The sequence below is a fragment of the Heterodontus francisci genome, chromosome 29, assembly GCF_036365525.1.
Source record: "Heterodontus francisci isolate sHetFra1 chromosome 29, sHetFra1.hap1, whole genome shotgun sequence".
Taxonomy (NCBI): Eukaryota; Metazoa; Chordata; class Chondrichthyes; order Heterodontiformes; family Heterodontidae; genus Heterodontus; species Heterodontus francisci.
This window is the reverse complement of record NC_090399.1, coordinates 69791147-69807004: the sequence shown is the minus strand read 5'-3', so window position 1 is coordinate 69807004 and position 15858 is coordinate 69791147.

The following is a 15858-nucleotide window of genomic DNA, read 5'->3' as shown; positions in this document are numbered from 1 at the left end:
AAGGGCCTGTTTCTGTGCTGTATAATTCTATGACTATACATTAGTTAGGCCACACTTGGAATATTGCGTACAATTCTGGTCGCCACACTACCAGAAGGATGTGGAGGCTTTGGAGAGGGTACAGAAGAGGTTTACCAGGATGTTGCCTGGTCTGGAGGGTATTCGCTATGAGGAGAGGTTGGATAAACTCGGATTGTTTTCACTGGAACGACGGAGGTGGAAGGGCGACATGATAGATGTTTTCAAAGTTATGAGCGGCATGGACAGAGTGGATAGTCAGAAGCTTTTTCCCAGACTGAAAGAGTCAGTTATGATGGGAGATAGGTTTAAGGTGTGAGGGGCAAAGTTTAGAAGGGATGTGTGAGGCAAGTTTTTTACACAGAGGGTGGTGAGTGCCTGGAACCTGCTGCCGGGGGAGGTGGTGGAAGCAGGTACGATAGCAACGTTTAAGGCATCTTGACAAATACATGAATAGGATGGGAATAGAGGGATATGGTCCCCGGAAGTGCAGAACGTTTTAGTTTCGACAGGCATCATGATTTAGGAGAGCAAAGAGGGGATATGAGAAAGCTCAGGCTGGTAAAAGTAGGGAAAATCCCAATATATTCTCCAAGTTTATCAATGGGAAGAGGATAACCAGGGAAAGAGTAGGACCCATTCGGGACCAAGGGGGAAATCTGTGGGTGGAGTCAGAGGACATTAGTAGGGTGTTGAACGAATAATTTCACATCTGTCTTCACCCAAGAGAATGAGGATGTAGATATGGAACTCAGAGAGAGTGACTGTGAGGTTCTTGAGCAAATTTTCATAGGGAGTGACAAGGTATTGGACATTTTGGCAGGCTTAAAAGTGGACAAATCTCCAGGTCCAGACGATTTGCATCCCAGGATGCTGTGGGAGGCGAGGGTGGAGATTGCAGGGGCTCTGACCCAAATTTTTAATTCCTCTCGGGCCACGGGGGAGGTGCCAGAGGACTGGAGAACAGCTAATGTGGTCCCACTATTTAAGAAAGATTGGAGAGATAAGCCAGGGAACCACAGACCAGTGAGTCTCACATCAGTGGCAGGGAAACTATTGGAGAAAATTTTGAAGGAGAGAACATATCTCCACTTGGAGAGGCAAAATTTGATTAGGAATAGTCAGCATGGCTTTGACAGAGGGACGTCATGCCTACCAAATTTGATTGAATTTTTTGAACATGTGACCAGGTGTGTAGATGAGGGTAGTGCAGTTGATGTAGTTTACATGGATTTCAGCAAAGCCTTTGACAAGATCCCACATGGGATCAAGAAAGCAAATGCACATGGGATACAGGGTAACTTGATAAGGTGGATTCAAAATTGGCTTAGCTGTAGGAGACAGAGAGTGATGACAGACGGCTGTTTTAGTGACTGGAAGCCAGTGTCCAGTGGCGTACCACAGGGATCTGTGCTGGGTCCCCTATTGTTTGTCATTTATATAAACGACATAGATGACTATGTGGGGGGTAGGATCAGTAAGTTCGCAGATGACGCAAAGGTTGACCGAGTGGTTAACAGTGAGGTTGAGTGTCTTAGGTTACAGAAAGATATAGACGGGATGGTCAAATGGGCAGAAAAGTGGCAGATGGAATTTTTAACGCTGAAAAGTGTGAGGTGATACACTTTGGAAGGAGTAATGTGATGCGTATGTATTCAATGAATGGCCTGACACTGGGAAATTTCGAGGAACAAAAGGGACCTTGGCGTGTTTGGGCAGGTTAATAGGGTGGTGAAAAAGGCATATGGGGCACTTGCCTTTATCAATCGAGGCATAGATTACAAAAGCAGGGAGGTCATGTTGGAGTTGTACAGAACTTTGGTAAGGCCACAGCTGGAGTACTGTGTGCAATTCTTGTCACCACATTATAAGAAGGATGTGATTGCACTGGAGGGGGTGCAGAGGTGATTCACCAGGATGGTGCCTGGGATGGAACATTTAAGCTATGAAGAGAGGTTGGATAGGCTTGGGTTGTTTTCACTGGAGCAGAGAAGACTGAGGGGTGACCTGATCGAGGTGTACAAGATTATGAGGGGCATGGACAGGGCAGATAGGGGGCAGCTGTTCCCCTTAGTTGAAGGGTCAGTTACGAGGGGACACAAGTTTAAGGTAAGGGGCAGGAGGTTTAAGGGGGATTTGAGGAAGAACTTTAGTACCCAGAGAATGGTGACGGTCTGGAACGTACTGCCTGGGAGGGTGGTCGAGGCAGGTTGCCCATAGACTAACTGATAGGGATTATAGTCTCCCAGGAGGGCAGATGATGATCCATAACTTTTTTGTATATTCAGACATGGGATGTGGGTGTCACTGGCTCGGCCAGCATTTACTACCCATCTCTAATTGCCCTTGAGAAGATGGTGGTGAGCTGACTTCTTAAACTGTTGCAGTTCACAGGATGTCGCTGCACCCACAGTGCTGTTCGGAAGGGAGTTCCAGGATTTGAACCCAGCGACAGTGAAGGAACAGTGATACAGTTCCAAGTCAGGATAGTGTGTGACTTGGAGGGGAACTTGTAGGGGGTGGCGATCCCAGCTTCTGCTGCCCTTCTCCTTCTAGATGGTAGAGATCACGTGTTTGGAAGCTGCTGTTTAAGGATCCTTGGTGCATTGCTGAAGTGCATCTTGTAAATGGTACACACTGTGTGTCAGTGGTGGAGAGAGTGAAAGTTGTGGATGGGGTGCCAAACAAGCGGCCTGCTTTGTCCTGGATGGTGTCGAGCTTCTTGAGTGTTGTTGGAGCTGCACCCATCCAGGCAAGTGAGGAGTATTCCATCACACTCCTGATGGTGCCATGTAGATGGTCGACAGGCTTTGGCTAGTCAGGAGGTGAGTTACTCGCCAGGAGTCCTCGCCTCACACCCCTAAGGTTAATTGAACTTCGGAGTTTGTCGATGGTCAGGGAAAGGAGGATGTGACTCTGAGTCAGACAGGGATGGAGATCCAGCATTTAATGATGGAGGAGCCTTGGCCCTTGACTTTCACCAACAGGAATGAGGTACTTACCACCTGTTTGGATGAGAACAAGGACTGCAGGGTAGATGGGCAAACTGACCACACCACAGTGCAGGGAGCCATTCAAGTGGGGCAATGAAACAGAATGTGGCAATGAGAGAGGACAGTAGTCAGGGGTAATTGCTCTTTGATTGCATTGTTGATGACAACCTCCATCACTTTGCTGAAGATTAAAACAGATGAATGAGGTGGTATTTGAACAGACTGGATTTGTCCTACTTTTTGTGGATAGGACAGAGCTGGGAAATTTACTATGTTCTGTGCACTGTCATCATTGAAGAGGAGTTTCCTCCTCCTATTAGTCGTTTAATTCTTCAAAACACTTCCATGAATGGGTATGTCAGGATCACAGAGCTTCGATCTGATCCATTGGTTTTTGTATCAATTCGCTTTGTCTATAGCAGGGTTGTCCAACATACAGCCCATAGACTAGCATCCGGCCTGCTAAAGGTTTCCATCTGGCCGTGGGTGTAAACTATACCCAGGGTCATTCCTCATCTTCACCAGGGCTCCGTAACTGGAGATGAGAAATTTCCCATTGTCAGACCAGCTTTTCAAAAAAGATCACAAGTCAGTTTCACAGCTGACAGCTGCTGTATCTGGAACAGCGGCTTCTGAAATTTGGACAGATTTGGGGATTTCCAGCTGGAAAATGCTGAAACAGTCCGAAGTTCAGAAACCACTGTTCCCGATGTTAGTAACTGTCAGCTGTGAAACTGACTTGTGAACTTAAAAAAAACTGACCAACCATCAGCTGAGTGTTCCTGCTCCTTACAACTGTCAGAGAGAGAGAGAAGTGGGGGACATAGAGACAGAGAGAGAGAGAGAGAACAGGGGACAGAGACAGAGAAAGAGAAAGAGAAAGAGAAAGAAGCACACAGAGAGGGGGACAGAGAGAGAAAGAGAGTGAGAGAGAGGGGGACAGAGAGGGGGGACAGAGAAAGAGGGAGAAAGGGGATAGTGAGAGAGGGCAACAGAGAGAGGGAGAGGCAGGATGGACAGAGAGAAAAAAGAGCAAGGGGGACAGAGAGAGATAAAAAGGGGGACAGAGAGTGAGACAAAGGGGGCACATAGAGAGAGAGAAAGGGGACAGAGATGGAAGAGAGAACATAGAGAGAGAAAGGTGGCAGTGGGATAGAGGGGGGAATGAGAGAGACAACAAGAGCAGAATGAAAACGGGGACAGACAGAAAGTGGGCAGAGAGAGAAAGCGGGATGGGATGGTGACACAGAGAGCGAGGACAACATGTAGGGGGAACAACACGGGGGTGGGGGGCATGGGAGAGGGAGACAGAAAGAAAGAAGAGATTCATTCAGATCACTCCTCACAGGATGACATCTATCCAGAATACTCCTGCATCAATTGTGCAGGCAAACATTGATTACTTGTGCAAGAACAAAAATACCAGGTATCTCACAAAATCAGTGTCCAGAAGAGTGACGAGAAAGTAAGTCAATAAATTAAACTTCTCATTTAAAGATTCTTCACAAAAATGCACATTTCTTGTTTTGATTAATAGTAAGATAAATGTTTAATGCCATTATCCTTTCGAAATTGTCTCAACAGCCCCCACATGCAAGACAAAAATTGTAATGTGGACACCCCATGTGATAAGGTTGGACAACTCTGGTCTACAACATGTTGCTTCCATTGTTTACCATGTGTTGTAACTTCACAAGTTTGGTGCTTCACTTTCCGTATGCTTCGTGTTGCTTCTGGCATGATCTCCTGCACGACTCATTGAAACGGTATTGATCAACTGGCTTGATCATAATGCTAAAGTTTGTTTGAAAGTGAATATTCATTGAAGCTTTCGAGGATGAATGGCAGGCAGAGTGAAGGAAATTCTTAAGAAAGAAATTACAGAACATGGAGACTTGGTGGTCGAAGGTATCACCACGAATGCGAAGGCAAAGGGATGGAAAATTAACTTGGATACTGGAGCAGATGAGAGTGCTGAGTGGAGGGTAGGTTTTAATCGGGCTGGATAATGTTACTGATATAGAAATATATTATCATAGAGAAGCATCTAAACACAGGACCAGAACTTTAAATTCCGGGTTTTGGAGGCCGAGGACCTAATGAAGTTCAACAAGAATATACTTGTCTGATCAGAGGAACTTGGATGGGATAGGATGTGAGTAGCAGAGTTTTAGTGGAGCTGAGGTTTGTTAATCTTGTAAATGGGATCTCTGTTTTCTGATAATATCTCCAAAGGGCAGCACGGAGATGGGAAAGAACAGCTGGAGGGCTAGAGTAATAAAGTAAAGTTACTATTGGACAGCAGGTAAGAGCAGAACCACACGAGGACAGTACCAGTTATCTGATGAACAGATCAGAGACATTGAAGGAGAATTGCGTGGTCAACCTTATCAAATATTACAGAGAGACTGAGGAGGTATTGTGGAGGGATTGTGCATCACATTAACAGACACAGAAGGTGTGATGTTTCACTTTGTTTGGGACAGTTTGAGTATTGTGGCAGGGGTGGAAACCAGATTGAAGAGATGCAGATATGATATTATCAGAGGGAGGTGCATGGATTTGGGAGGCAACAAATGTTGAAGGAATTTGGGGAGGAAGGGAAGTGCAAGATTGGATTGTATATTTTCTAAGAACAGAGGGCTTGGTCTTGACTTTTGAGGAAGGGGTGGCAATAGTCATAGAGTCACAGATTTATACAGCAAAGAAACAGTCCCTTCAGCCCATCATGTTCTTGCTGGCCATCAAGCACCTATCGATTCTCAGCCCATATGCAAGCACTTGGCCCTAGTCTTCTATGCTATGGTGTTTCAAGTGCTCATCTAAATACTTCTTAAATGTTGTGAGGGTTCCTGCCTCTACCACCCCTTCAGGCAGTGTGTTCCAGATTCCAACCACCCTCTGGGTGAATATTTTTTCCTCCAATCCCCTCTAAACCTCCTGCCCCTTACCTTAAATCTATGATCCCTGGTTAATGACACCTCCGCTAAGGGAAAAAGGTTCTTCCTATCTAATCTATCAATGCCCCTCATAATCAGGTCCACCTCAGCCTTCTCTGCTTTAAGGAAAACAACCCCAGCCTATCCAGTCTCTCTTCATAGCTAAAATGCTCCAGCCCAGACAACATCCTGGTGAATCTCCTCTGCACCCTCTCCAGTGCAATCACATCTTTCCTATCATGCGGTGACCAGAACTGTACACAGTACCCCAGCTGTGACCTAACTAGCGTTTTACACAACTCCACCATAACCTCCCTGCTCTGATATTCTATGCCTCGGCTAATAAAGGCAAGTATCCCATATGCCTTCCTAAGCACCTTATCTACCTGTGCTGCTGTCTTCAGTGATCTATGGACAAGAACACCAAAGTCCCTCTGACCCTCTCTTCTTCCTAAAGTCCTACCATCCATTGTATATTCCCTTGCCTTGTTAGTCCTCCCAAAAATGCATCACCTCACACTTCTCAGTAATAAATTTCATTTGCCACTGCTCCACCCATCTTACCAGCCCATCTATATCATCCTGGAATCGAAGGATTTCCTCCTCACTATTTACAACACCAACAATTTTCATGTCATCTTCGAACTTACTGTCCAAACCTCCTATATTCACATCCAAACCATTAATGCAAACTACAAACAGCAAGGGTCCCAGCACCGATCCTTGTGGTACACCACTGGTCACAGGCTTCTAATCGCAAAAACAACACTCGACCATCACCCTCTGCCTCCTGCCACGAAGCCAATTTTGGATCCATTTTACCAAATTGCCCTGGATCCCATGGGCTCTTACCTTCTTGATCAATCTCCCATAAGTGATCTTATCAAAAGCCTTACTGAAGTCCATGTAGACTACATCAATTACTTTCCCCTTGTCTACACATCGAGTCACCTCCTCGAAAAATTCAGTCATGTTCGTTAGACATGATCTCCCCCTGACAAATCCATGTTGACTATCCTTGATTTAATCCCTGCCTCTCCAAGTGGAGATTAATCCGGTCCCTCAGAATTTTTTCCAATAGCTTCCCAACCACTGATGTTAGACTCACTGGCTTGTAATTATCTGATTTATCCCTACTACCCTTCTGGAATAATGGTACCACATTCCTTGTCCTCCAGTCCTCTGGTAACTCTGTTGTAGACAGAGATGATTTGAAAATTTGTGTCAGAGCCCCTGCAATCTCCTCTCATGCCTCATGTTGCAGCCTGGGAAACATCTCATCTGGGCCTGGGGATTTATCCACTTTTAAGCCCGATAAAACCATTAATACCTCCTCCCTTTCAATTCTAATCTGTTCAAGTATATCACAATCCCCTTCTCTGATCTCTACACCTGCACTGTCCTTATCCATCGTGAACACAGATGAAAATTAATCATTTAAAACCTCACCTACATGCTCCAGCTCCACACACAGATTGCGACTCTGGTCCCTAATGGGCCCTACTCTTTCCCTGGCTATCTTCTTGCCCCTAGAATACATAAAAAACACCTTGGGATTTTCCTTTATCTTGCGCACCAGTGTTGTTTCATGCCCACTCTTCGCTCTCATAGAGTCGGACAGCATAGAAACAGGCCCTTCGGCCCACCGCGTCCATGGCGGCCATAATACCTATATATATTAATCCCACCTGCTTGCATTAATTCCATATCTCTCTATGCTTTGCTCATTCAATTACCTGTCCAGATGCCTCTTAAATGTCGCTACTGTTCCTGCCTCCACCACCTCCTCAGGCAGCTCATTCGAGATACCCACTATTCCTTGTGTGAAAAATTTACCCCTTTGATCCCCTTTAAACCTCCTCCCTCTCAACTTAAATCTCTGCCCTCTAGTTTTAGTCACCTCTACCATGGGAAACAGACTCTGGCTATCTACCCTATCTATGCCCCTCATAATTTTATATACCCCTATCATGTCCCCTCTCAGCCTCCTTTGCTCCAAGGAAAACAGACCCAGCCTATCCAATCTCTCTTTGTAACTCAAGCCCTCCAAACAATGCAACATCCCTGTGAATCTTTTCTGCACCCTCTCTAGCTTAATCACATCTTTCCTGTAATGCAACGACCATAACTGCACACAGTACTCCAAATGCGGCCCAAACAACGTTATGTACAACTGTAACATGACGTCCCAACTCTTGTACTCAATGCCTCGGCCGATGAAGGCAACCATGCCATATGCCTTCTTCACCACCCTGTCTACCTGTGTTGCCACTTTCAGGGAACTATGTACTTGCACCCAAGGTCTCTCTGCTCAAGATCACTCCCAGGGCCCTGCCATTCACTGGAGATGTCCTGCCTTGGTTTAACCTCCCAAAATGCATCACTTCGCACTTGTCAGAACAAAGAACAGTACAGCACAGGAACAGGCCATTTGGCCCTCCAAGCCTGCGCCGATTTTGATGCCTGCCTAAACTAAAACCTTCTGCACTTCCGGGGTCCATATCCCTCTATTCCCATCCTATTCATGGATTTGTCAAGATGCCTCTTAAACGTCTCTATGGTACCTGCTTCCACCACCTCCCCCGGCAACAAGTTCCAGGCACTCACCACCCTCTGTGTAAAGAACTTGCCTCGCACATCCCCTCTAAACTTTGCCCTTCTCACCTTAAACCTATGTCCCCTAGTACCTGACTCTTCCACCCTGGGAAAAAGCTTCTGACTATCCACTCTGTCCATGCCGCTTATAATTTTGGAAACCTCTATCATTTCGCCCCTCCACCTCCATCGTTCCAGTGAAAACAATCCGAGTTTATCCAACCTCTCCTCATAGCTAATGCCCTCCAGACCAGGCAACATCCTGGTAAACCTCTTCTGTACCCTCTCCAAAGCCTCCACGTCCTTCTGGTAGTGTGGCGACCAGAATTGCATGCAATATTCTAAGTGTGGCCTAAGTAAAGTTCTGTACAGCTGCAGCATGACTTACCTATTTTTATACTCGAGGCCCCGACTGATGAAGGCAAGCATGCCGTATGCCTTCTTAACTAACTTATCCACCTCCGTTGCCACTTCCAGTGACCTGTGGACCTGTACGCCCAGATCTCTCTGCCTGTCAATACTCCTAAGGGTTCTGCCATTTACTGTATACTTCCCACCTGCATTAGATCTTCCAAAATGCATTACCTCACATTTGTCCGGATTAAACTCGATCTGCCATTTCTCCGCCCAAGTCTCCAACCGATTTATATCCTGCTGTAGCCTCTGACAATCCTCATCATTATCCGCAACTCCACCAACCTTTGTGTCATCCACAAACTTACTGCGTTAAATTCCATTTGCCAGTCCCTTGCCCACTTTCCCAGTTGATCTACATCCTGTTGTAACCTTAGACAACCTTCTTTACTGTCCACTATACCACCAATTTTGGCGTCATCTGCAAACTTACTAATCATGCCCCTTACATTCACATCCAAGTCATTAATATATATGACAAACAACAGAGGGCCCAGCACCGATGCCTGTGGCACACCACTGGTCACCGGCCTCCAATCTGAAAAACAACCCTCCTCGACCACCCTCTGCCTCCAATCACCAAGCCAATTTTGTATCCAAGTTGCTTGCTCACCTAGGATCCCACGTGTTTGAATATTTTGGACCAGCCTACCATGCTGGACCTTGTCAAAGGCCTTGCTAAAGTCCATGTAGACATCGACCACCACCCTGCCCTCGTCAGTCCTCTTGGTCACCTCCTCGAAAAACTCAATCAAATCCGTGAGACATGATTTCCCACGCACAAAGCCATGCTGACGATTCCTAATCAGACCATGCCTTTCCAGATGCATATAAATCCTGTTTCTCAGAATGCCTTCCAATAACTTTCCCACCAGTGATGTAAGGCTCACCGGCCTGTAGTTCCCTGGCTTATCCCTGCTGCCATTCTTCAATAAAGGCACAACATTAGCTATCCTCCAGTCTTCCGGTACCTCACCCGTGGCTAACGATGGTACAAAAAATCTCTGCCAGGACCCCAGCAATCTCCTCCCTTGCTTCCCATATCATCCAAGGATACACCTGGTCAGGCCCTGGGGATTTATACACCTTAATGCACTTCGAAACCTCCTCCTTTGTAATGTTGATATGCCCCAGGATATCGCTGTTCCCTCCCTTGAACTCCCTAGATTCCATGACCTTCTCCACGGTAAATACGGACGAGAAATATTCATTTAAGACCTCGCCAATTTCCCGTGGCTCCAAACATAGATTGCCAAACTGATCCTTAAGGAGACCTACTCTCTCCCTAGCTATCCTTTTACTCTTAATATACTTATGAATCTTTTAGGATTCTCCTTTATCTTATCTGCCAGGGAAATCTCATGGCCACTTTTCGCCCTCCTAATTTCCTTCTTAAGTGTACACCTACATCCCCTATACACCTCGAGGGACTCGTTCGATCCCAGCTGCCTATACCTGACATATGCCTCCTTCTTTGTCCTGACCAGACCCTCAATATCCCTCGTCAACCAAGGTTCCCTAAACTTGCCAGCCTTGCCCTTCCATCTAACAGGAACATGCCTGCCCTGAACTCTTCCTATCTCACTTTTCAAAGCCTCCCACTTGCCAGACGCCCCTTTACCTGTAAACAGCCTCTCCCATTCAACTTTTGAAAGTTCCTGTCTGGTGCCATCGAAATTAGCCTTCCCCAATTTAGGACTTCAACCTGAGGACCAGTCCGATCCTTTTTCATAACTATCTTGAAGCTAATAGAGTTATGGTCACTGGTCCCAAAGTGCTCCCCCACTGACACATCAAACACCTGCCTCATTTCCGAAGAGGAGGTCGAGTGTAGCCCCTTCTCTAGTAGAGCCATCCACATATTGCTTCAGAAAACTATCCTGGACACACTTAACAAATTCTTCCCCATCTGATCCCTCAGCACTAAGGCAGTCCCAGTCAATATTAGGGAAGTTAAAATCACCTACTATTACAACCCTATCATTCCTACACCTGTCTGTGATTTCCCTACATATATGCTCCTCCACTTTCCTCTGACTATTGGGGGGCCTATAGTATCATCCCATCAAAGTGATCACCCCTTTATTTCTAAGTTCTACCCATATGACCTCGCTGGTCATTCCCCCTGGGATATCCTCTTTAAGGGCTGCCGGGAAGTCCTCCCTATTCAATAGTGCAACTCCCCCTCATCTCTTACCTCCACCTCTGTCACGCCGGAAGGATCAGTACCCCTGAACATTGAGCTGCCAGTCCTGCCCATTCCTCAACCACATTTCTGTAATAACTATAATATCACAATCCCATGTACTGATCCATGCTGTGAGTTCATCTGCCTTACCTGTAAGGTTTCTTGCATTAAAGTAAATGCAGTTTAGCCTACCAGACCTTCCACACTCCCAGTCCTGCCTACTGGACTTGCTTGCTTTAACTTCTACATTTGCCTCAACTATCTCATCTGAGAGACTACTACTTTGGGTCCCACCCTCCTGCAAGACTAGTTTAAATCCGCCCCCCCCCCCACCGCCCACCGAGTAGTACTAGCAAACCTCCCCACAAGGATATTGGTCCCCCTCCAGTTTAGATGCAATCCGTCCCTCTTGTACAGGTCACCTCTGCACCACAAGAGATCCCAATGATCCAAGTAGCTGAAGACCTCCCGCCTACACCAGCTCTTCAGCCATGCATTCATTTGCCTTATCCTCCTATTCCTACCCTCACTAGCACGAGGCACAGGGAGTAATCCTGAGATTACAACCCTCGAGGTCCTGCTTTTTAACCTTCCGCCTAACTCCCTATATTCACTTTGCAGGATCTCATCTCTCTTCCTGCCTATGTCATTAGTTCCAATATGGACCATGACCTCTGGCTGCTCACCCTCCCCTTTCAGAATGTCCTGTAGCAGCTCCAAGACATCCTTGACCCTAGCAACAGGGAGGGAACATACCATCCTGGAGTCTCGTTTGTTGCCACAGAAACAACTATCTGCACCCCTTACGATAGAATCCACTATCACTAGAGCTCTTCCAACCCTTTTCCTCCCCTGCTGTGCAGCAGAGCCCTCCGTCTTGCCACGAAATCGGTTGTCGCTGCTTTCCCCTAGGAGATCATCCCCCCCAACAGTATCCAAAGTGGTATATCGGTTTGAGAGGAGGATGGCCACAGGGGACTCTTGCACTACCTACCTGCGCCTACTACTCTGTCTGGTGGTCACCAATCTCTTTTCTGCCTGTGCAGCCATTACCTGCGGTGTGACCACCTCACTAAACGTGCTATCTACGATGTCCTCAGCATCGCGGATGCTCCGCAATGAATCCACCCCCAGCTCCAGCTTCGTAATGTGGGTAGCCAGTAGCTGCAGCTGGATACACTTCCTGTACACATTGTCACCAGGGACACTGGAAGAGTCCCTAATTTTTTTATTTTTTTCCAAAATATACTTTATTCATAAAAATCTGTAAAAAATACATTACCAATTTCAAACAGCATCAGGTCAAAAATTACAAACAGTGCAAAGGTGATCAGTTTCCTTCAATACAATCCTGAGTTGCCTCACAACCCTTCCATTTCATTTGTCATGCCATATACATTTTTGAATTTTACAGCACACAAAATTTTCCCGATACAGTTCGAGGGGTTTCCCATGGATCCAGCCCCTCAGTTCAGCTTGGTGGGGGGACCTTACAAAGTGGTCTTTCCCCATTGAGCCTTGCTGCGGCTGCCCCAAGCTTTAGTCGGTCCCTCAGCACGTAGTCCTGGACCTTGGAATGTGCCATTCTGCGACATTTGGTGGTGGACAACTCTTTGCGCTGGAAGACCAGCAAGTTTCGGGCAGACCAAAGGGCGTCTTTCACCGAATTGATAGTCCTCCAGCAGCAGTTGATGTTTGTCTCGGTGTGTGTCCCTGGGAACAGCCCGTAGAGCACAGACTCCTGTGTTCCAGAGCTGCTTGGGATGAACCTTGACAAAAACCATTGCATCTCTTTCCACACCTGCTTTGCAAAGACACATTCCAGGAGAAGGTGGGCAACCGTCTCTTCCCCACCACAGACACCACGGGGGCATTGTGCGGAGGGGGCGAGACTTCGGGCGTGCAGGAAGGATCTGACGGGGAGGGCTCTTCTCACCACCAGCCAAGCTACATCTCCCTGATTTCCCACATAGCGCAGGATGAGCAGATCATGGGGTTGAATTCCCCTGTCATGACTTACCCTTAGGTTAATTAGTTACTCCTTTCATTAAAAAATACTAATTAAACTAGGGGCCTTGTTCTGTCCACTTCAACCGAAAGTCGTTAAAAAAAACACTTTCGTAGTACTCACTTTATCACCAGAGATTTTTTTCCAACAAAAAAAAGTTCCCCTTTTTTAAAGATATTCTAACAGCTGCTACTCAGCAACCAATCACCTTGCAACTCTCCTCTGACGTCACCGTTTGCCTTTTCTTTCAAAACTCCGGCACGCTGGAAGGTCTCTGACTGCTCTCACACAGGTCCGCTCCGCTCCCAGAAGGTAGGAGGAGCTCTCCTAATTACTTTGTAAAGTACCCCCAACACCTTCTAACTTTCTCTACAGCCTCCGCTCTTTTCAGCAATTGTGGTTTTGAAAGGGATGGGGAAGAAGTTGAGAGTAAAGACACCTGTCAAATATCAACTAATATGGGGACCAGAAACAGAAACAGTTATTGTTGGAGTAGAAACAAGCTCAAAGTTTCAGGAGGCGGCTTTCATGGATTGGACAAATTTACATCGAGATTGTGAAGAGATCGGAGAGAGATTGGTGAAAGCAGTTACTTCAGCACAGAAAGGGTTGGTTTGGTGAACACTCGAAGACTGATTTCAACAGGAGCAGGTGAACAGTTGCTCTCAACGACAGAGGCCAAGAAGCTGCTGGATTTTTCACATGTTGTTGGAGGTAAGGAAGGAGGAGGTAAGGGAGATGGGTTTATAAAGTCTGATGGTAGAGAAGAAGAGACACAGGGGATATCTTTGCATTCCAGGATGACCCTGGAGAAATGGCCAGATAGTGGACAGTGAGGCTGCTTCATGTGGTCCAGCATGAACCAGATGTGGATCAGAAACACTCAAGAATCCATCCCATGGACTATTAACAGCAAATATGAGGCCAGAACAGGACATTCTTTGAGTGAATAGGACAGTAAAGGTATCAACAAAGACTAAATGTTTCTCTAACATTTTGAACTATTTTGGCCTCTTTTTGAGGAACATTTTTTTCTGTATTTACACCTTCTCTAACCTTGTGAGAAAAGTTAATTGCCATGTATTAATCCAAAGGTGAATTGCAATGATTACCAGAAAATCCTTACCTGAGCTTGTTCTAAGGGGACAGAATATGTGATTTAATGTTACTGCTCCTTTATGGGGAATTATTGATGGTGTACAGTGGCTGTAAGTACACAAATCTAGCAGTTAAATTTACAACAAAACATTTCATGTGACACTGCTTAATTTACACATATTAATTTTATCTTTAATATTATGATCGTTCTACATCACAATCCAAAATCTTTATCAAGGATACTCAGTCTTCTCATTCTCCTTCATGTGCCCACAAGGATTTCAGGAATATAAAAGCAGTGACTTATAAACCTATAAGCCCTGCTCCAGATCAATGTTTATTACTTGTTATTGACACAATTTCCCATTCAGTGTAAGCAAATATTTTATCCCATTCTTCAGCTCATCTCTGAATTTCCTCTGTATCAGTCCATAGATACAAGTGTTTGTGCAGGAACTGAGAAGCAGCAACATAAACCCAACTTGTTGGACAATATATATCGGGTTACTGTAATATTTGTCGGTGTAAGAATAGTTTACCAAAGGCCAGTTTATTGAATAGACAACAAATGTCATCCACAATAATATGAAATTGGCAGAAATAGTGAAAAGCAATATCATGGATTTCCTTCGATTCTTCACCTCTGGATCATTCTGATTCTCACTGATTCTCCGGAGACCACTGCGAACTCTATTCGCCATTATAATGTGTCTGATGGTCAAAGCATTGAACAACACAATTAACAGGATTGGTAATAGAGGGGTTATTATCCTGTTGATACATGCATTGGCCCTCCACAAGGGGGAGGTGCGATAATCAGCTGTGAAAACACAATACCAAGGCACGTTGTCAATTATAAATACAGGTTCACCTGCAAAGTAAAAGGGAGAACTCTTGACACAACTCACCACAAATACAGTGGTGATAACCACAGACGCTGTTTTCTTGGTGTTATATTTTGATTGTAGCTTCTGACAGCAAATTGTTACAAAGCGATCAAAAGTGAAGGCAACAGTAAACCAGACAGAACAGTCTGCAGCTACAGAGTCTGCGACAATGTTTCCCATACACACAGGAGTTATAAACAGGAAACTAACTGGAAAGTACATGATATTAATCCGGTGTAATATCACATGGACGATAATCACCATTAGATCCGCCACTGCCATGGCCACCAGATAGTGAGTGATACATTTGGAGAGACCGCACTTTCCTCGAGACAAAATCACAATCGCCACCAAGTTAACTGGAGGAAACAGTAAAGGATTAAATTAACCTTGACCTTGTTCCAAAACATTTTGAAACGAATCATTTAAAATGAAAGAGGAAAGTATGTAAATATTTTAGATTTAGAGATACAGCACTGAAACAGGCCCTTCGGCCCACCGAGTCAGTGCTGCCCATCAACCACCCATTTACACTAATCCTACACTAATTCCATATTCCTACCACATCCCCACCTGTCCCCCTATATTCCCCTACCACCTACCTATACTAGTGACAATTTATAATGGCCAATTAACCTATCAACCTGCAAGACTTTGGCATGTGGGAGGAAACCGGAGCACCCGGAGGAAACCCACGCAGACAAAGGGAGAACTTGCA